This window comes from Pelobates fuscus, chromosome 1 (assembly GCF_036172605.1).
Source record: "Pelobates fuscus isolate aPelFus1 chromosome 1, aPelFus1.pri, whole genome shotgun sequence".
Lineage (NCBI taxonomy): Eukaryota > Metazoa > Chordata > Amphibia > Anura > Pelobatidae > Pelobates > Pelobates fuscus.
Window position 1 is genome coordinate 114199303 of NC_086317.1, and position 17065 is coordinate 114216367.

General features: G+C 48.6%; 1 protein-coding gene across 1 annotated transcript in view; it reads left to right on the forward strand.

Moving 5' to 3' along the window:
- Positions 1 to 777: 777 nt before the first annotated feature.
- Positions 778 to 17065, forward strand: part of LOC134607198 (arylsulfatase D-like) — a 43395-nt gene continuing 27107 nt past the window's right edge. Inside the window, exon 1 of the mRNA XM_063450174.1 lies at positions 778 to 883. The gene's annotated coding sequence lies outside the window, so the exon portion shown is untranslated. The remainder of the gene's footprint in view (positions 884 to 17065) is intronic.

A 17065-nucleotide genomic window follows, 5' to 3' on the forward strand; every position in this document is an offset into this window, starting at 1 on the left:
GCCAAATGCCACTGGACCCCAGAGATGCCACCCTTGCACCAAAAATCTGATATTTGTATTTATTATCTGTGTGTGTGTCTGTGTTATCTGCATGTGTGTTATCTGTGTGTGTTTATGTGTTATGTGTGTATGTTATCTGTGTGGGTGTTATCTTTAATCTGTGTATATGTTATCTGTGTGTATGTGTTGTATCTGTGTGTGCATATGTCATCTGTGTGTCTATATGTTATCTGTGTGTATGTGTTATCTCTGTGTGTCTTTGTTATCTCTTAGTATATGTGTTTTGTTATATGTGTACAACACCCTTACCTTTTGTGTTTCTATACCACACTCCCTCTAGCATTTAAGCTCATTGAGCAGGGCCCTCAACTCCTCTGTTCCTGTACATCCAATTCGTCAGGTTACAAATAAATGTCTGTTAGTCCTTCCATTGTACAGCACTGCAGAATTTATTGGTACTTTATAAACAATAATAATAACAATAACATGATTAAAAATAATCTTCAGTGGAACATTGCTAAACAATCTGTTGATAATATAATAAACAAAATAGCTGTTTTGATTTTGAGAATATGAGTAAGACTTATTATCTGCTAATATTATCTTCGGTACATGCTTTTTAAGCAGTGGAGAATTAGTCACAGAGTCATTAGACCAGTTATTTACTTTGTATAGTTGGAAAACAAATGATTAACATACCAAGTGAAATGTCACATTTGCCAGCAATACTTGTTAGAGCTTTCCCGGTTGGCTGATTGTTTTCTATATAGTCTGTTGCATATGCTGTGCAAGCATTGGTAGTAGTAAGCTTTGAACCCTTCCTATCAAACCAGAAAGAGGATAGTGACACTGCATGTTTTTTTCTCAAAAGGACCTGTACACTGTGAGTACAATTTCAGTTTCTCTTGTATTGTGTAAAAATCCAAACCATGTACAGACACATGATTTTGATTTGTGTTGTTTCCTCCTAAAAGCCTTTTATTTATTTTTTATAAATTATTTGTGGATGTATCTTTATACGCCCACGTAAATTAATACATTTATGTATACATTCCACTGACTCGCATTTACTAATGCCCTCTGTGTAATGCTGTATTACATTTAGAAGTCAATGGATTATTTATACTATAATAGCTCACATTTGCAGTGCACATTGATTCACCTTTCAAGTACAGTATTGGCATTTACAGTAGTTTTATTATGCTGTGCAGACACACACAGTTCACCTATGTACTGTAGGAGAACCCGGTACTAAAGCACATGAACAGCTTTATTTACCGAATTAGTCTAAAGTTTACTGTAACAACAAGTTGGCACTGCCCCAGCTCTGTCTAGAAAGAGAAAGCTGGAAGTAGAATCAGGGCAGGATTTTAACCTCTGGCAAACCTGTATGTTAAGGATTCTGTAGCAACTGTTAAACTAACCAGTCACACAAAAAATATCTCTATAAAATGATCTCTTACAAAATAATAAAAAATAAATAAACAATGCATGTGGTTATTTCTATGTTTAGTCATGTCTGCATTCTTATATATGTGCATGCAGATGTGTGAATTTTATAGCATGACAGGAGGCTTCATATTTGCTTAAGTTTCTCTTTACTAGAACTCCACAGCAGCACATTAACACAGAGACAAAAACACCAGAGACAAAAAAAAAATCATGAATCTATAAAAGGCTTCTCCCAACTAACTATTTCCTCTTTCTTTGCTGCTCCGCAGACAGTACAGGTCAGAGGACCACTGCCTCCTGTTTTATATGGGTGGTTGTGGATATTTTACTGTATTTATATGTTTATTACCGTTTTGATTTATTTGTTTAGACCCAACCCAGTCCTCAAGGCACACCTACCAGTCCAGGATTTAACCCCTTAAGGACCAAACTTCTGTAATAAAAGGGAATCATGACATGTCACACATGTCATGTGTCCTTAAGGGGTTAAGGATTACCCAGTTTTGTCTAAGGTGTTTTTTCTTTTTTTTTCTAAAAACACCTTAGACAAAACTGGGTAATCCTTAAATCCTGGACTGGTAGGTGTGCCTTGAGGACTGGGTTGGGAAACACTGGTTTAGAGGGTATTTTTGCATCTACCTACTTAGTGCTGTAGGGATTTATTTAGCTATACTGTATTTTCTACACCTACCTGCTTAGTGCTGTAGTGATTGCTTGATTGATTTATTTACTCTGTCTTTCTGCATCTACCTTCTTATGGCTGCAGGGATTTATTTGTTTAGAATGTGTTTACCTTCCTACTGCCATTATGATTTATTTATTTAGATTGTATTTTTCTGTCCCTACTTTTTTTGCTGTAGGGATGTATTTTCTCTTATGACTTTTCTGCATTTTCCTGTTTTAGGCCCCCATGTCTGGGGATCGTTTTTTTTCTTGGATTCGGGGAGTTTGGGGAGGGGTTTCCCTTTTCCCCTCCCTCCCTCTACCTTTTCTGGGTGGCTTTGCCCCCTTCACTTTTCGTCCGTATTGCGGCCGCCGGAAAGCGTTGCCGACCGCCGGGACCCCGGAGTAAGACTCTGGAAGTCCCACATGTTGGATCCCGCCCGCCGGCTCCATCCGCCGAGTGAGATCCTCTGCTTTCACACCCCACCCGACCCACGCTTCCGCTAGCGGTATAACTGCTCCCACGGCGTGGGGGGGGGGTTACTTTCCCATGCAGTGCGGCGGCCCCGAGCATACACTTCTCCGCGACCGCGTGGTCGGGTGGGGCCGGCCAGTTACCAGACTTACCGCATTAGTTCCGTCGATGGCAGGCACATGTGCTGTAGCTTTGACTGGGACTCAGCTATGACTTGGGAGCATTGCACCCTCAGGCTGTCCTGGCTTTGTGCCCCATGTGGCTGGCAGGTTAGGCTACTGGGGACTATAGCGGATGATATAGATCACAGGTATGCTATATAGAGCTGTGCACAACCCCTCAAGGGTTACAGGCATAACTGGCACTGTTACCACTTATACTCACCCCCCCCCCCTTTTTTGTTTGTTCAGATGATTGCTTGCAGCGCTCTGTTTTATCATTTTGACCAATGGAGCACCTCTTGTTAGGCAACTCAGTTGGTGAGTTCCCTGACTACAGGTGTACTCAATATGCAAGTTCACTATTTACGGAGTGTCAGGCACTATTTAACTGAAGTGCGTTATCTACAGTTGCACAGTAGACTGCTATGTACAGTTACACAGAAGAGTGTTATGTACAAATACACAGAAGAATGTACGTACAGTTACACGGACGAGTGTTATGTACAGTTACGCATAAGAGTGTTATGTACAGTTACACAGAAATGTGTTATGTGCTAATAATCTGAAGAAGTGTTATGTACATCTTAGCGAAAGGTACATTTTATCTGAAGAATGGAATGCGCAGTTCCTCACCTGTACATCTCTGAAGGTCCTGAATTGTCTGTGCCCCAGGACTTGGCCGGCTTTGTCCCTGCCTTACTGATTGGCCTGCTTTGTCTGTGCCCCATTGATTGGCCTGCTTTGTCTGTGCCCCATTGATCTGGCCTGTGCTGTCCATGCCAGAATGTCTGCATGCCAAGCCTACTGCCACATACTCATGCTTGTGCATTGCATGCGCTGCCCGACTTGCCTCGGTCACTATATGGGGTGCTGCCCCTATCTCCCTGCCGGTGACTCTTGTCCTCTATACTCCTTGAGGTCTCTTTGCCTGGGACCGCTGCACAGGAGAACCCTTATCCAGGTTAACAGCGCAGACAATGACTACTATGGCAGTGACCGCCTCCGTGGAATTAGGCTTCAGCCAGGGTCCTCCCTTAAGCTTATCAGGAGCGTAACGCTAGAGGGCCCACCTTTAAAATGGCAGGCGACTTGAATGAGTCAGACTCTCCTAGAGGAGAGCAGGCAAGGGCACATAAGCGCTACTGGAAGGGTGAAGGCCCTGAACCAGTGACTTGAATGAGTCAGACTCTGAGGAGCTGCTAACCCCTCTGCAATCGGCCAGACGGCCCTGCCTATATGGCGCGGGGGAGGCGACCACCGGACGCGGCAGTGACCGCCTTCTTAAAAAGGCAGACGACTTGGAGGAGTCAGAATCTCCAAGTGGAGAGCAGGCAAGGGCGCATAAGCACTACAGGTAGGGTGAGGGCCCGGAACCAGACACCCGGAAAGATTAGACTCCAGAGAAGTGTCTAGCCCTGATACGATCGACCTTGACGGCCTAGCTGAATGGCGGGCGGGCGGACCGGTTCCCCTCGTAGGGAGAGGACGATGGGGGTGTGGATTATGATGACAACCCCTAGTGGCACTATGAGATGTAGAACAAAGTCCACTACAGGGGCCCCGATGTCCTTGGAAGAAGAGGTCGTCTCGTGGATCGCCTTAAATGAACCCCTGTTCGACCCTCGATCCATTGCTCACCTGGTTTCTTTGGAATGGTCTCTGCTCGATCACCTAGCACCATTGGTGCGTTTATGGGCCCGTAGACCGCTGGCTTGAGAAGCCTGCAGGATAATTCGAGCGGTATTCCCAGCCAGGCTCCCGAACAAAGTTGCCGCAAACCCAGACTTAGACCCCGATGGGACACTGCGGTTTTGCTGGTTAAGCACCTGTTTAGTATTCAGGAGATCCTGAGAGCGGCCCACTGCAGTGCCTATACTATGAAGTCCGCACTGGCAAGCCGATTGTTCTCCGCTACACGAGTGAGCTGTGCTAGCAGAACATACGATGAACTATAAGAGGTGTCCTATTTTTCATGGAAATACTTGACGGAGGCTTATCTCAGCTACAACCCGTACCTTTAATAGGGGATTGGACCCATGACCCAGAATTTCACACTTGCCTCCACTTTCGGATGACATCCCAGATGGGGCCCGAGTCTGGGGTGGCAGACGACCCTATCCTAAACGCAATTTGGACCGCTGGAGGTGCTTGGGATAAAAGGATCTGAGCCCCTCGGAGTCCCGGCACGAGTCTACGATTGAACGTATATTCATTAGTTGCTTTGAATTAGACGCGGCCCTCAAGAAACTTCTAGGGACCGCGGGGCCCAGTTCTAGTAAGGTAGCCTCTATTTTCTCCCTGGCGAGATAGGAATCTTGTGCATCAGTCATTTGGGCGACAATACAACCTGGTTGGCAGGTTGGGAGGAATTGAGAACATTCAGGAATACCAGAACTATCTGAAGAGATCTCGTTTTCCACGCGTTGGGACCCGGACGCGCCTCTTCATCGATATAGGACATCTTGCTGTACGGTCTACCTGGACGGGCTTGCCGGAACCCCTGCGAGGTACCTCCCAGACCGAAAGGTCAGACGCTCTCTGCGTTTTCCCTGGTTAGAGTCCCTGGATTTTGGGTTTTTTTTCAACCAGGGAAATATCGACCTCCTCTACATCTCAAGGAATGGAGTCCTGGAGGGCGGATTGGACGCAAGGGGTGCCTCCTATGCTCTCCACTGCCCGAGTTTCTCGTACGTATGAAATAGTTTTCTCTAGGAGGACCCGGCGTCAAGACTTTAGTCCACGGAGAAGGACCCATCAGGCCCCAACCAGTTCGGCTGGATGACGGACCAGTTTGCTCAGCGATGGACGCTTCCCTCAAGGAGTGTTTGACACGGAGACGCGAACGAGTCTCCTCCGTTTGTTTGGTCTCAGGACCTTTCTACAGGTGCCTCGGTCTGCAGTTCCTGGATTCCCTGGACCCTTGCTCATTTGATCTCAGGAATTGTGAGACTTTGGTCTGCATGGCGACCCTGACGTAGTTGGGTCTGGTACGGATCTCCTAATTTTGCTACCGCTTTTACAAGTTTCGGGTATTGTTTGGTCACTTTAATGCCGGGGACTGCCATATCAATTAGATTAGGTAGCGCGTACAAATGTTGTCAGCAGGCCTCGCTCTGCTTAGAATTCCCTTTACGGTTCCTGAGGATGGGTATTCATCTCCCCAGGGGGTACACGCATTTTTGTGGTCTCCTATGGTGGTTTCTGTCCGGTTTTGTCCATTCACTGATTCTGGATTTATTTCAGTTATTATACCTTGTTTTTTCTTTAAGATGGGTTTGGTGGTTCGGACCTTAGTTGTCCATCAGTCTTAGTCGGACCCGAGGGTCATATTATTACTTTGGGAGTGCTCCCACCTTTAGGCGGTGTTCGACGTCACCATTTGTTTAAATGGTTCTTCTGTTTTTCTCGCCCTTCATGTACCGCTTGGTTGTGGTTGGCATTGGCGGGGTGTATAGGTTTTTTCGGTTCACTTCAGTCCGTAACACTACGACTTCAGGTACCGACATGGCGGGCGTTTTTCTCCAAGACATTGTACGCTTTCCTGCCGGTTACGAGGAGCTATCTTTGCAGAGTTTAGGTTGGTACGGCGGATCGTGTTTCTTTGGTCTTTGCTGTCCGAGCGTTAAAACAGCAAATATGAAGCCTCCTGTGATGCTATAAAATTGTAGATTATACTAGCTTTAGTGTAACTATAATCTTAATTTTATTAATGACAGGAGGCGAATATTTCCCTCCCAGTTTCTCCCTCCCTTTGTTGTTTGTTGGTTTGACTGACTTGTTGTTTATTCACCTGGTCTCCTGGGCTAGGTTGGTTATCTGGGGGACTTGGGGTTTATCTGGGATATGGTACCGTCAGTATTTTATGATGGGGATTCAGGTTTTTTAACTTTCTGGGATATTATACTGTCAGTATTTACGATGGGGATTCATGTTTTCTCAGTACATTTCATTCACTAATCAGTGTTTTCGACTCTGTTTCTCTCGTTTCAGTTTAATGGTTTAGCTACAGTTCTTAGATCCGACTACTCTACAGGATAATGGTCAAGGCTTCACCCACTGGTTCCACGGTTTCTAGTTCGCATTGCATTCATCTTTATGTTATGTTTGTTTCTCCTGTTATTGTATTTGTGGTGTATTGTTCATGTATTTTATTTGTCGCAGCGTGAAAGAGGAAATAGTTAGTTGGGAGAAGCCTTTTATATTCATGATTTTTTTTGTCTCTGGTGTTTTTATGTGCTGCTGTGGAGTTCTAGTAAAGAGAGACTTAAGCAAATATTCGCCTCCTGTCATTAATAAAATTAAGATTATAGTTACACTAAAGCTAGTATAATCTACAATTCTTAGCAAAGAATGTTATTGTATAGGGTGTGTGTGTGTGTGATAAATTATTGGGCAGTGTATACCAATTTGCAGTGTTTGTAAATGCTGTGAGAAGTGCATAAATATTTTGGATTGTATGTGAATGTTGTGAAAAAGTGTATGTCATTGTTTAGTTCACCAATGCAGTGGGCAAGTGCAAATGCTATGTGAATGATGAGGGAACTATATCAACAAATGAAAGCAGTGTGTGTCACAGTCAGGCCCGGAGCGAATAGGGAGGGGGGAGCATGACTGCTGCCCTGAGGGGTTGGCATAGCAACCAAAAGGATACAGTTGGTTTTACAGTTGAAAGCAGGGAATTCTCGAAAAAATTACCAGACTACTGGTGAACAATGCTGAGGGAGCCTGGCAGTGTCTTTCCTCTGGTAGTCTCTGTAAAAATGACTTTATTAAATTGAGTTTCCCTCCCTGAGGAAACCTGGCAGTGCTGTTTCCCCTTTAAAAAAAAAAAAAAAAAAGACAGAAATTACTTTTACCTTCTACTGGGAGTACAGGATGGCCCACACCCCTGATGGGTCTAGGGAGGCCCTGTTTACCCTATTGCAGGCCTTCCAGAGGACCCATTGGGCTGAATCCTTCAACTCACTGCTCCACAGTGCCCAGGGCGAGCAGGCTGCTTAGGAGGGGCCGGTGCAGGAAGTGCATACCAGGAGTGGACATCTGGCCCACCGTTCCAGACTGCATTCCAGACTGTCCACTAGTCCAGTGCGGAGGTCCAGGGTCGGAGTACCACAAAAGGGTCCGGGGCCGAGTGAGGCTGGCTCCAGGCGGCAGGATGCGGGCAGCGCGAGGCGGAGGAATGGCAGCTGGTACTGCGGAAGTCAAGGTGACCAGGCTGGGCCTGGGCGGCAAGATGGCGGTCCCCAAGATGGCGCCGGAGGCGAGGTGAGGTTCCACAGTCCTCACCCTTCTCTTCTGGTGGCTGTGGAAGTGACGTCGGCATGTGTGGCCGCACGCAGGAAGAGGCGGAGTGCCTCTCGCCGGAACTCCGGGGGCGCGTACGTGACATCTGCAAATCTCGCAATGCAGACTTCACAGGCCCCCGCGGAATCCGTAATTCCCAGAGCTCCGTGGACTGGGGAATCAGAGGAGAGGCACAGCTGGCTCCTGGCAAGTGGGGCAGGCCAGCGGGTGGTGACGTGCTGGTGGAGGATCTCACCAGCTTCTGGACTGGAGGCCAAGGAGCACCAGGGAGGGACCTCCACATGCCTGGCATGGACGGACTGGAACTCCCTGGGGTGTGAGCCTCCGCTCCACTGGCGGAACAGCAGGTAGGCGGACTGCAGAACCCTCACAGCAAGAAGGACCGGCATTGGAGCCTGGGATAGAGAGACCCCTTCTCCTGAACCGTGAGTTGGAGTGTGCTCGCACTTGACAGGAGTTAGGGGGGGACTCAGGGCTAGTGGGTGAGGGTCAAGGAGAATTGGTGTAATGGCTGCGCTTAGCGCTTGGCCGGTTGGCGCCTGCAGGGACCGTTGGGGCAGCGGACATGCGCAGGGCTCAGCACTTCCCTTTGGGGCTCCCCCTTCAGGTACAAGTGAGGTGAGTTCTGTGACATTGCACCCCTGGGGTTACATGTGTCTTTGGAGGTGAGAGAAAAGATACTTAAGGGTGTGTATGTGGAACTACTATCCTTGGTACCATTTGACAAGGATTAGTCGGATAGACTGCGTCTGTGTGATGCAGCTGAGGGCGAAAAGGTAAGCAGATCCCCCATACCTTAGGGAATTGGATGCATCCTATCAGCTAGGTTTCCGGAAAAGGCCCTGTCACTGTTTTTTGCATCTGGACTTGATTTGGGGGGCTTATAAGGTGTACAGGGGGCAATGCTGGTTTAAATACGACCAGCAGTTAAAATAAATACATTTTTTTAAATAATACAGCAGTTAGGCGTGTGCAAGACGGAAACCTATGGTTGCTTCTCATTAATCCCTGTCTTCCGTCGAGTTCTTATTTTCCGTCGGCACTTCCGGAGGAGCATCGGCGGGTCACAAGAAGGGCATCTGTTGGCTCTTTAACAAGAGCCACTGCAGAGGGTACAGCAGTTGTAGGTTTAAGCATGAGTGCTCCCACTGTGGTGGGGCTCACCCAGCCGTCCGTTGTTTTAAGAGGTGAAAACCCCACCCGATGTCGGCGTCCATGGATTACGTTCCTTGGGGAGAGGACGCCATTGAGGGCAGAAAGACAGGTGCCGTGGCTCTCACTCTGTCTCAGGCGTTCTCATTTACTCCATCGTGGGGAGGCGTCGTTGCGCCTAACCTGTCCTCCGTTCGGGGTAAGGAGGGGGTCCTGGCAGCTGAGCTAGGGAAGGAGGTGGAGCTGTAGGAAATCTGTCTTATCCGTCTGGGTCCTCGGTTCATGATGGGATTTCAAAGGAGGATACGCTTCTTTTGATCGGGCTTTGGATTTGGTTTGTGGAGTAGTGCCCGGGGGCCCTGGTGGCGACTTCTGATATCGAGTTGGCTTTTCGGTTGCTACCAGGTCACCCAGATTGTTTTCATCTGTTGTGGTGTCAGTTTCAGGGTGATTTTTCTTCGACATGTGCCTTCTCATGGGTTGTTCGATTTCTTGTTTTTATATTTTAGGTTTTCAGTTCCTTGTTGGAATGGATCGTGGCGTGGGTGTCGGGCTGTTCTTCCCTCCTTCACTATCTCAACAACTTTTTGTTTGTCGGTCTGGCTAATTCATCACAGTGTAGTGGTTTGTCCAGCTCTTTCTGCACTAGTCGGGTTCTCAGGTTTGTACGGACTTGTTGTTTCACTTTCATAGGGTTGTGGCGGATTTTGGGGTTCCAACTAGTACAATTTTTCTTCCTGGGGATTTAGATACAGTTGGCTAATAAAGTGTTTCACTTTCCGGAGACTAAGCTTCAGGTTATCATATCTCGTGTCATATCTAGGGGGCTCCCTATTGGGCTACTTGAATTCTGCAATCCCAACAGGGCCATTTGATTTTTGACTGTAAGTCATGTCCATGGGGCGTGCTTTCAGTCACTTACTTTCCTTGACTGTGGTTGGTATTCATCTACCTTTTAACTTTACTTGCCTTTTGGGAGTTTGGAGTTTTGTTCCTCGTGGGTTACAATGGTCAGACATTTTGGCACAGCAAAACAATGTCTAACTTGGCCTTTGAGCTGTTCACGGAGGCTGCAACTCAGTTGGTTTTGGTGCTTTTTTCTGAGGGCTATTATGTGCGGGCCGTTGGCATGGTCAGATTCCTTTTTGGTGCTATTCCCGATTGTAGTGTCGGCCAAGCTCTGGGTCTCAGCTTTGGCAAAGAATCAGGTTATTTTCTGTGCAATAAACCTTAGTGTGGTTCATGTCGTTAACCAGTTATCTTTGGGTTCTCTTCTGAGATGGGCATTGCTTGGAATTTAATATTTGTTTGGGTGCAGGTGCCAGGTGTGTCTAATGTATTGCCGACTTTCTTTCTCGCTTCCAGGAGGATGAATTTCAGTTGGTGACTCCAGAGGCAGAAGCTTGTGGAGGGCCCTGAATTCTTCTGGAACCTCAGTTTTGGAACTTGACTGACTTGATTGAGAGATCCCTGTCTCCTAAGTCTTGGGCAGCATACTTGACGGTGTGGGATCAATTTGGTTTGTCTTCTTCAGTAAGTATGTTGTTATTCACTTAGCCTTTCTTTCTGACTTGCGGCATCGAGGGACATCTGTGTCAGTGGAACAGGGTATGTCAGCTCTTTCGATCTTAATGCACTTCATGTGAGGGGAAGATGTGACTAAAGCATTTGTGGTTCAGCGGCTATTGCACTGTTGGAGACGTAAACTGGTGGCGGTCGTTAGGCATCCTGTATTTGCGCACTTTCTGGTAGACAATTCTGTTTCGGGGAGCCTTTTCTGTGTGTTTTTTTTTTTTTTTTTAAACTGCAGAAGCCCCGCCGCGCACCGTAGGCGCCCAGCGGGCTTCCATCCCATGGCTCCCATAGTCTACTGAACGCTCCCGAGGACCCCCTTATCCTGGCCGTCAAGTCATCCATAAGGCGCACCTCCTTGATCCGTGAGATAACACACGCTATGTGTGGTGTCTCCGGTTTCAACCATGTGTATGAGATCGCTCGCCTTGCGGCCAAGGTAAGTTTGTGAATCAGTTTTTGCTCCCTTCTCGTCCAGCCGTCTATAGTTCTATTTAGGAGATACACCCACGGGTCCAAGTCTGGGGCTCTGGAAAAAACCTGTGTCAGAAGATCCTGTATGGCCCTCCAGAATCCAGTGATTCTTGGGCACCTCCACCACATATGCAGGTAAGTCCCCCTCTCCCCGCACCCCCTCCAGCAGTCGTCCGTGGTGGTTTTGCGCATCTTAAATAATTTGACTGGGGTTGTATACCAACGGAACATTGTTTTAAGAGATTGTTCCTGTAAGGTTACACATACCGAGGTTGTTCTGCTTGCCTCCCAGATTTCCTGTCACTCTACCCCTTCAAGTTCTTCACCCAGGTCCCTCTCCCATTGTGCAATGTATGTCAGTTCTCCCCATTCCCGGGTTTTGGAGCATAAGTGTGTGTATAGTCGTGTTATGAGTCCCCTCGGTATATTCCCCGAGTCACACATGGATTCAAAGAACGTCAGTGTCTGTCGCGCTTGGGCTTTTATATGTTGTTGTCTGGCATAGTCCTTAATCTGCAGATATCTAAAGAAGTCTGCAGGTGTTAGGTGTCTTCCCTGTTTGAGTTGGTCGAAAGTAATTACGTCAGAGCCCTGGTATAAGTGGTGTAGACTTTGCAGACCCGTGCGTTCTAGGTTTCTAAAATTCCTTGCCGCCATTTCTGGGGCAAACTCCCTATTGTGTAGGATTGGCATAAGGGGTGAGGGGAAGGACGCCAACCCGTACTTCCGGCAGCAGGAGTCCCACACCCGAAGGGAGTTCAGGATCGCCGGACTTGTGACCCTCAGCAGCGGCCTACGCTCTCTGGGAACCCACATCGCAAACTGTGGTAGATCTAGCCCCATCAGGAGCGATTCTATTTCTACCCATTTCCGCTCGTCAGGGGGTGAATGCCATAGTGCGACCTGAGCTAGTTGTGCCGCCACATAGTAGTGATATAGGTCAGGAAGGCCGAGCCCACCCCTCGTCTTTGGCCGATACAGGACATGTCTAGAAATGCGATATCTTTTGTGCTGCCACACAAAGTCTCCTATCGCTCTTTGGAGTGGGACAAGTTGTGCTTTGGTCAAGGGGATCAGGAGGGCCTGGAATAGAAAGAGGGCTCTTGGTAGTAGATTCATCTTTACAGAATTAATCCTCCCTACCCAAGATATTGGCTTGTCGATCCATCTGTCTATGTCTCCTTTCAATGTGTGCCATAGGGGCGCATAGTTGCAGGGGTAAAGATCGTCTGGGTTGAGAGAGTGTGTTGCTATCTTTATATGATGCGTCCTGTGTATCTGGGCTATGTCTGCCGCTTGCATATTTATGGGGAGTGCGCTTGATTTCGCCATATTCGCCTTGAAACCTGAAATTTCCCCGTACGTTTCCAAGACTTCACTCAACGCCCTCATAGAATCCATGGGTCTCGTGAGAGTCAGAAGTACATCGTCCGCGTAGGCTGATGCTACAAATTCCCGACCCCCCACCCGTACCCCCTGGATCTCCGGGTGCTTTCTGAGCGCCTGGAGAAAGGGTTCTAGCGATATGACAAAAAGTAGAGGGGAGAGTGGACATCCCTGCCTGGTGCCATTATGAAGCGGGAAGGGGGAGGGGGGCGCGCCCGAGATCCGGACCTGTGCTCTAAGATTGCTGTACATAGCCTTTACTACTGTAAGGTATTCCGCGGGGAACCCCATATGTTGCAACACTGTAAACATATAATGCCATTTGACCCGGTCAAAGGCTTTTTCGGCGTCTATAGAGACCGCCAGGGTAGGCGTGTTTGTAACCGTTTGTTTCCATATGAGATCTATATTCCTATGTGTATTTTCAAATAATTCACTCCCTGGGATGAAGCCAACCTGGTCGGGGTCTATGAGGGAGGTCAGGTGTGGGGAAAGTCTATCTGCCTGTATCTTGGCTAGTATTTTCATGTCCTGATTTATGAGGGATATGGGCCTGTAACTACCAGGTAAAAGCGGGTCTTTATCTGGCTTGGGGAGCAATACAATGGAAGCCAATGCCATGTCCGGGTTCGGTATGCCCCCCTCTCTAAAGGTAGTAAATAGTTTATGTAAGTAGGTACAAGCTCCTCCCGAAAGGTCTTGTAGTAGGTCCCGTCAAACCCATCCGGTCCCGGTGCTTTATTCCCTTTAAGCCCAGTGATCGCCCTGTCTATTTCCTCTTCCGTTATCTCTGCCGCTAGCTGGGCCCTAGCCTCCCTGGAAAGTTTATGTAAGCCTAGATCCATCAGAAATCTGTGGATGCGTTCCGTCTCTTGGTCTTCTCTCAGTCTGTCTGTGGGAGTGTGGTTGCATAATGCTTTGTAAAAATCGCGGAAGACTCCCGAAATGTAACGACGGATGTCGTTTTTATCGATCCGTCTGTGTGTCTTATGGACGTGATATGTGTACGTCCCTGTCAGGGCCGTAGAGTCCAGGCTAACAGAGTGTCCATTTTGTTACCTTTTTCATAAAAGGAACGTTTAGACCATGACATTGATCGTGCCACATCGTCTACAAGCAATGCTCGTATGTCATGTCTCTATGTCAGCCTCTACCCGTCTCAGCGTCTCCCCGTCCGGGCATGTCTGGTGTCTCTGCTCTACAGTCTTGAGTTCCTGAAGGAGTCTTTCTAAAGTTTTTGTCTTTTGCTTTTTCTTCATAGTTGCTAGGCGAATAAGGGCTCCCCTCACTACTGTTTTATGCGCTGCCCAAACCGATGGCACTCCTACGTCAGGTGTGTCATTACGGGGGCGAAAAAGTCTACAATCTCCGCCTGTATCTGTTCTTTAATCACGGGATCTCGTAGTAAGGAGGCGTTAAGTCTCCATGTCCAGGGGGACGCTGTACAGAGATTCCCCAGGGTAAGTGAGACCTCCGCGTGGTCAGACCACGTGATGGATCCCACGGTCGAGTCAGTGGTGCGCGCGAGGCAACAATCGTTAGCCAAAAACAGGTCTATCCGTGAATATGTGCCATGTGGGGCCGAGTAGTACGTGTAATCGACCGCACTCGGGTGTTGAGGCCTCCATACGTCCACCAATCCCGATCGTGTCATAAAGTTGTGTAGCAGTTTGTCTTGTCCCTCTCCCCTGCGATCTGAGCAAGCCCCTATGGGCACTTCTATCCACTGCCGGGCTCGACACTGCATTGAGGTCCCCACCCACGAGGACCATACCTCGCGGCAGTCTCTGGATTTTGTCAAGTAATGTGTCCCAGAACTCCGGTTCCGGTTGGTTAGGGGCGTATACATTAACCCGATGGAGTGTATGGGAATATAGAACCCCAGATACTATGATATAACGCCCGTCTACATCCGCATCGGTCGCTGTTATATGCAATGGGCAACTACTTCTCACCAAGATTGCTACCCCGTTGCGCTTACGGTGGGCCCTGGCTTCATGAGAGACCATATATGTGTGATCTCTAAGTGTAAAACGCGCTTGTTTAGGTAAGTGCGCTTCTTGGACAAATGCAATGTCCGCTCCCCCCCTTTTCAGTCCACGAAAGAGCAGGCGCCTCTTGGTCGGGGCGTTAAGGCCCCTCACGTTTAGCGAGGTAATTTTCTTGGACATTGAACCAGGCCTGGTCCAGAGCTATTGATAGGGTCCCCCCTCGGCCGAGCCGGGCCCACGCCCCCCCCCCCCAGTAGACTCAGTGTCCTCCGATGCAGTCCCAGAGACAGTGTTCCCGCTCCCAGGAATCCCATGCCCAGGAAGAGGGGTCTGAGGCCGCGTTGCTATGCCCATGCTTGGTGACAGGGCTGTATATTTTATGGGGATCACGGGAGTCGACCAGGCCTCATCAGTGAAATTAAGGGACCCCCACAATTTCCGATATCTTCCCACCCCACCTATTAGCTTTCCTTCCCCACCACTAAACTGCTATACCCCGTCCTCGGATGCTAAGTCCCGCCAAACAAGGGGCTCCTTCCCCCACCCATCATCAGAAAAAAAAATTCAGAAAAACAATAAACAAAAACCTCTCTCTCTTCATGCAATGTCCAGGGAACAGTTGGTGCCGGGCTCAGGCTGTGATGTATGCGATACCCTCTTCAGGCCTCAGTGGCCTCCGGTTCCGGCGGCCTGCCACTCAGTTGGCAGGGGTCTCCGTTCTTCTGCAGGCACTGGTACAGCTGGAAGGTTCAGTGGGGGCACCAGGCCTAAGTCTCCAAAAAATCGTTTAGGGTCTCCCCCAGGTGTCAGCACATGTACTCTGCCGTCTCTGAAAGCCATGAGGCGGAAGGTAAAGCCCCAGGCGTAGCGGACCCCAGCCCATCGCAAAGCTTCAGTAATCGGCTTCCAGTCCCGTCGACGTTGGAGCGTACTAGGTGCCAAGTCCTGATATAGTGCTATGTTTGCTCCTCCATGGGTGATAGGATCCTCCCTGCCCCTCCGGAGTATCGCCTCTTTGGTTGGAAAGTGCAAAAATTGGACTATTATGTCCCTTGGTGCGTTCCCGTCAGGCCTCCGTGCCCGAAGGGCCCTGTGCGCCTGCTCGATCTGCCACAGGCCGTCGGGGATGTCCGGCAGGAGCGGTTTGAATATTGTAAGGATAAGATCCGCGAGAGGTCCCTCTCCCTCCTTTTCGGGCAGCCCTCGAATCCGGAGGTTGTTACGCCGCGACCGGTTCGCGACATCCTCCAATGCCAAGTCAGCTTCCAGCAGGCGCGAGGTGAGTGTGTTGACCTCGGCCACTACCTCATTATGCGCTTTTGCGGTCTCCTCCATGCGTTCCTCCAAGCGCCCAGTTCTCGCACCCAGTGCGTGTATCTCTTTCCGCAGCACTGTTGTTGATTTCTCAATCTCCCCCGCCAGATATGATTTGACTTCAGCGAGCGTCGCCAATATTTGTGAAGTGTCACACTGGGGTAGCTCTGAAGCCATAACGCCGTGCGGCGAGGACGCGGAAGGAGTGCGGCCTACTTTGGCGCCATGTTGGTCCATAGCTGGGCCCGCTTTGTGGGCGGTAAGTAGGTCCATGACTGAGGCTCCAGCCTCTATTCCTTTCTTGGATGCTTTCTTAGGGTTCCGTTTCTCCATTAAATATTCAGTGTCCGGCTAATTAGCTAGCTGATGTAGGCTAAATGCAGCGTTATCGGAGCAGAGCTTCACCCCAACACGTCCAGCTCTCTCCGAGGTCCTTCTGTGTGTTTTTATGCAACTCTATGCGTCGGCAGATTGGTGGAGTTCTGGAGCTCAGTCCCCCCTTTTTTAGGAAGGAGGTTCTTTAGTTTCAAAAAGTAGTGGAATTTCTAATTTGGCGATCTAATACTGATCAAGCGGGTAGTGGTAGAGTGATTAGGATTGGAGCGTCCATAATTGGAGATACGTTCCAGTGCATGCATATGGGTTATTATCCATTCACTAGAGTGTTTATGTTGGTGTTGCGCTTAGAAGTGGATTATACTGTATTGCGCTTGTTAGGAGTGGACTCCCAAACAAAAATAAAAACTGATAGTGGTTATTCAACTCATTCATTCCGCATCGGTCTGACTCTGCAGGCAAGCAGGTTAGGTCTGTCAGTCTGCTGGGTCGGTGGGAATGAGCAGGTTTTCGATTGTATGTTCGGCCTTTAATAGGTGCTTTTATAGGTGCCTGGGTATGGTTAATGTTTGGTTGATTTCTTTATTGCTAGATATTCTCTATATGTTTGGATCCTTGGGCATTCTTTTATTTATTGGGCAGCTTGTCAGGTAGACCAGAGGTCGTATGACCAGGATCTTGGGATTACTCATCACCAGGTCAAGGTTAGGTGGTGTGGGATCAGGGGGTTGCGCTGGCAGCCATTTTATCTGGAGAGAGCGCTTCAGCGATATGTGACGGAACCA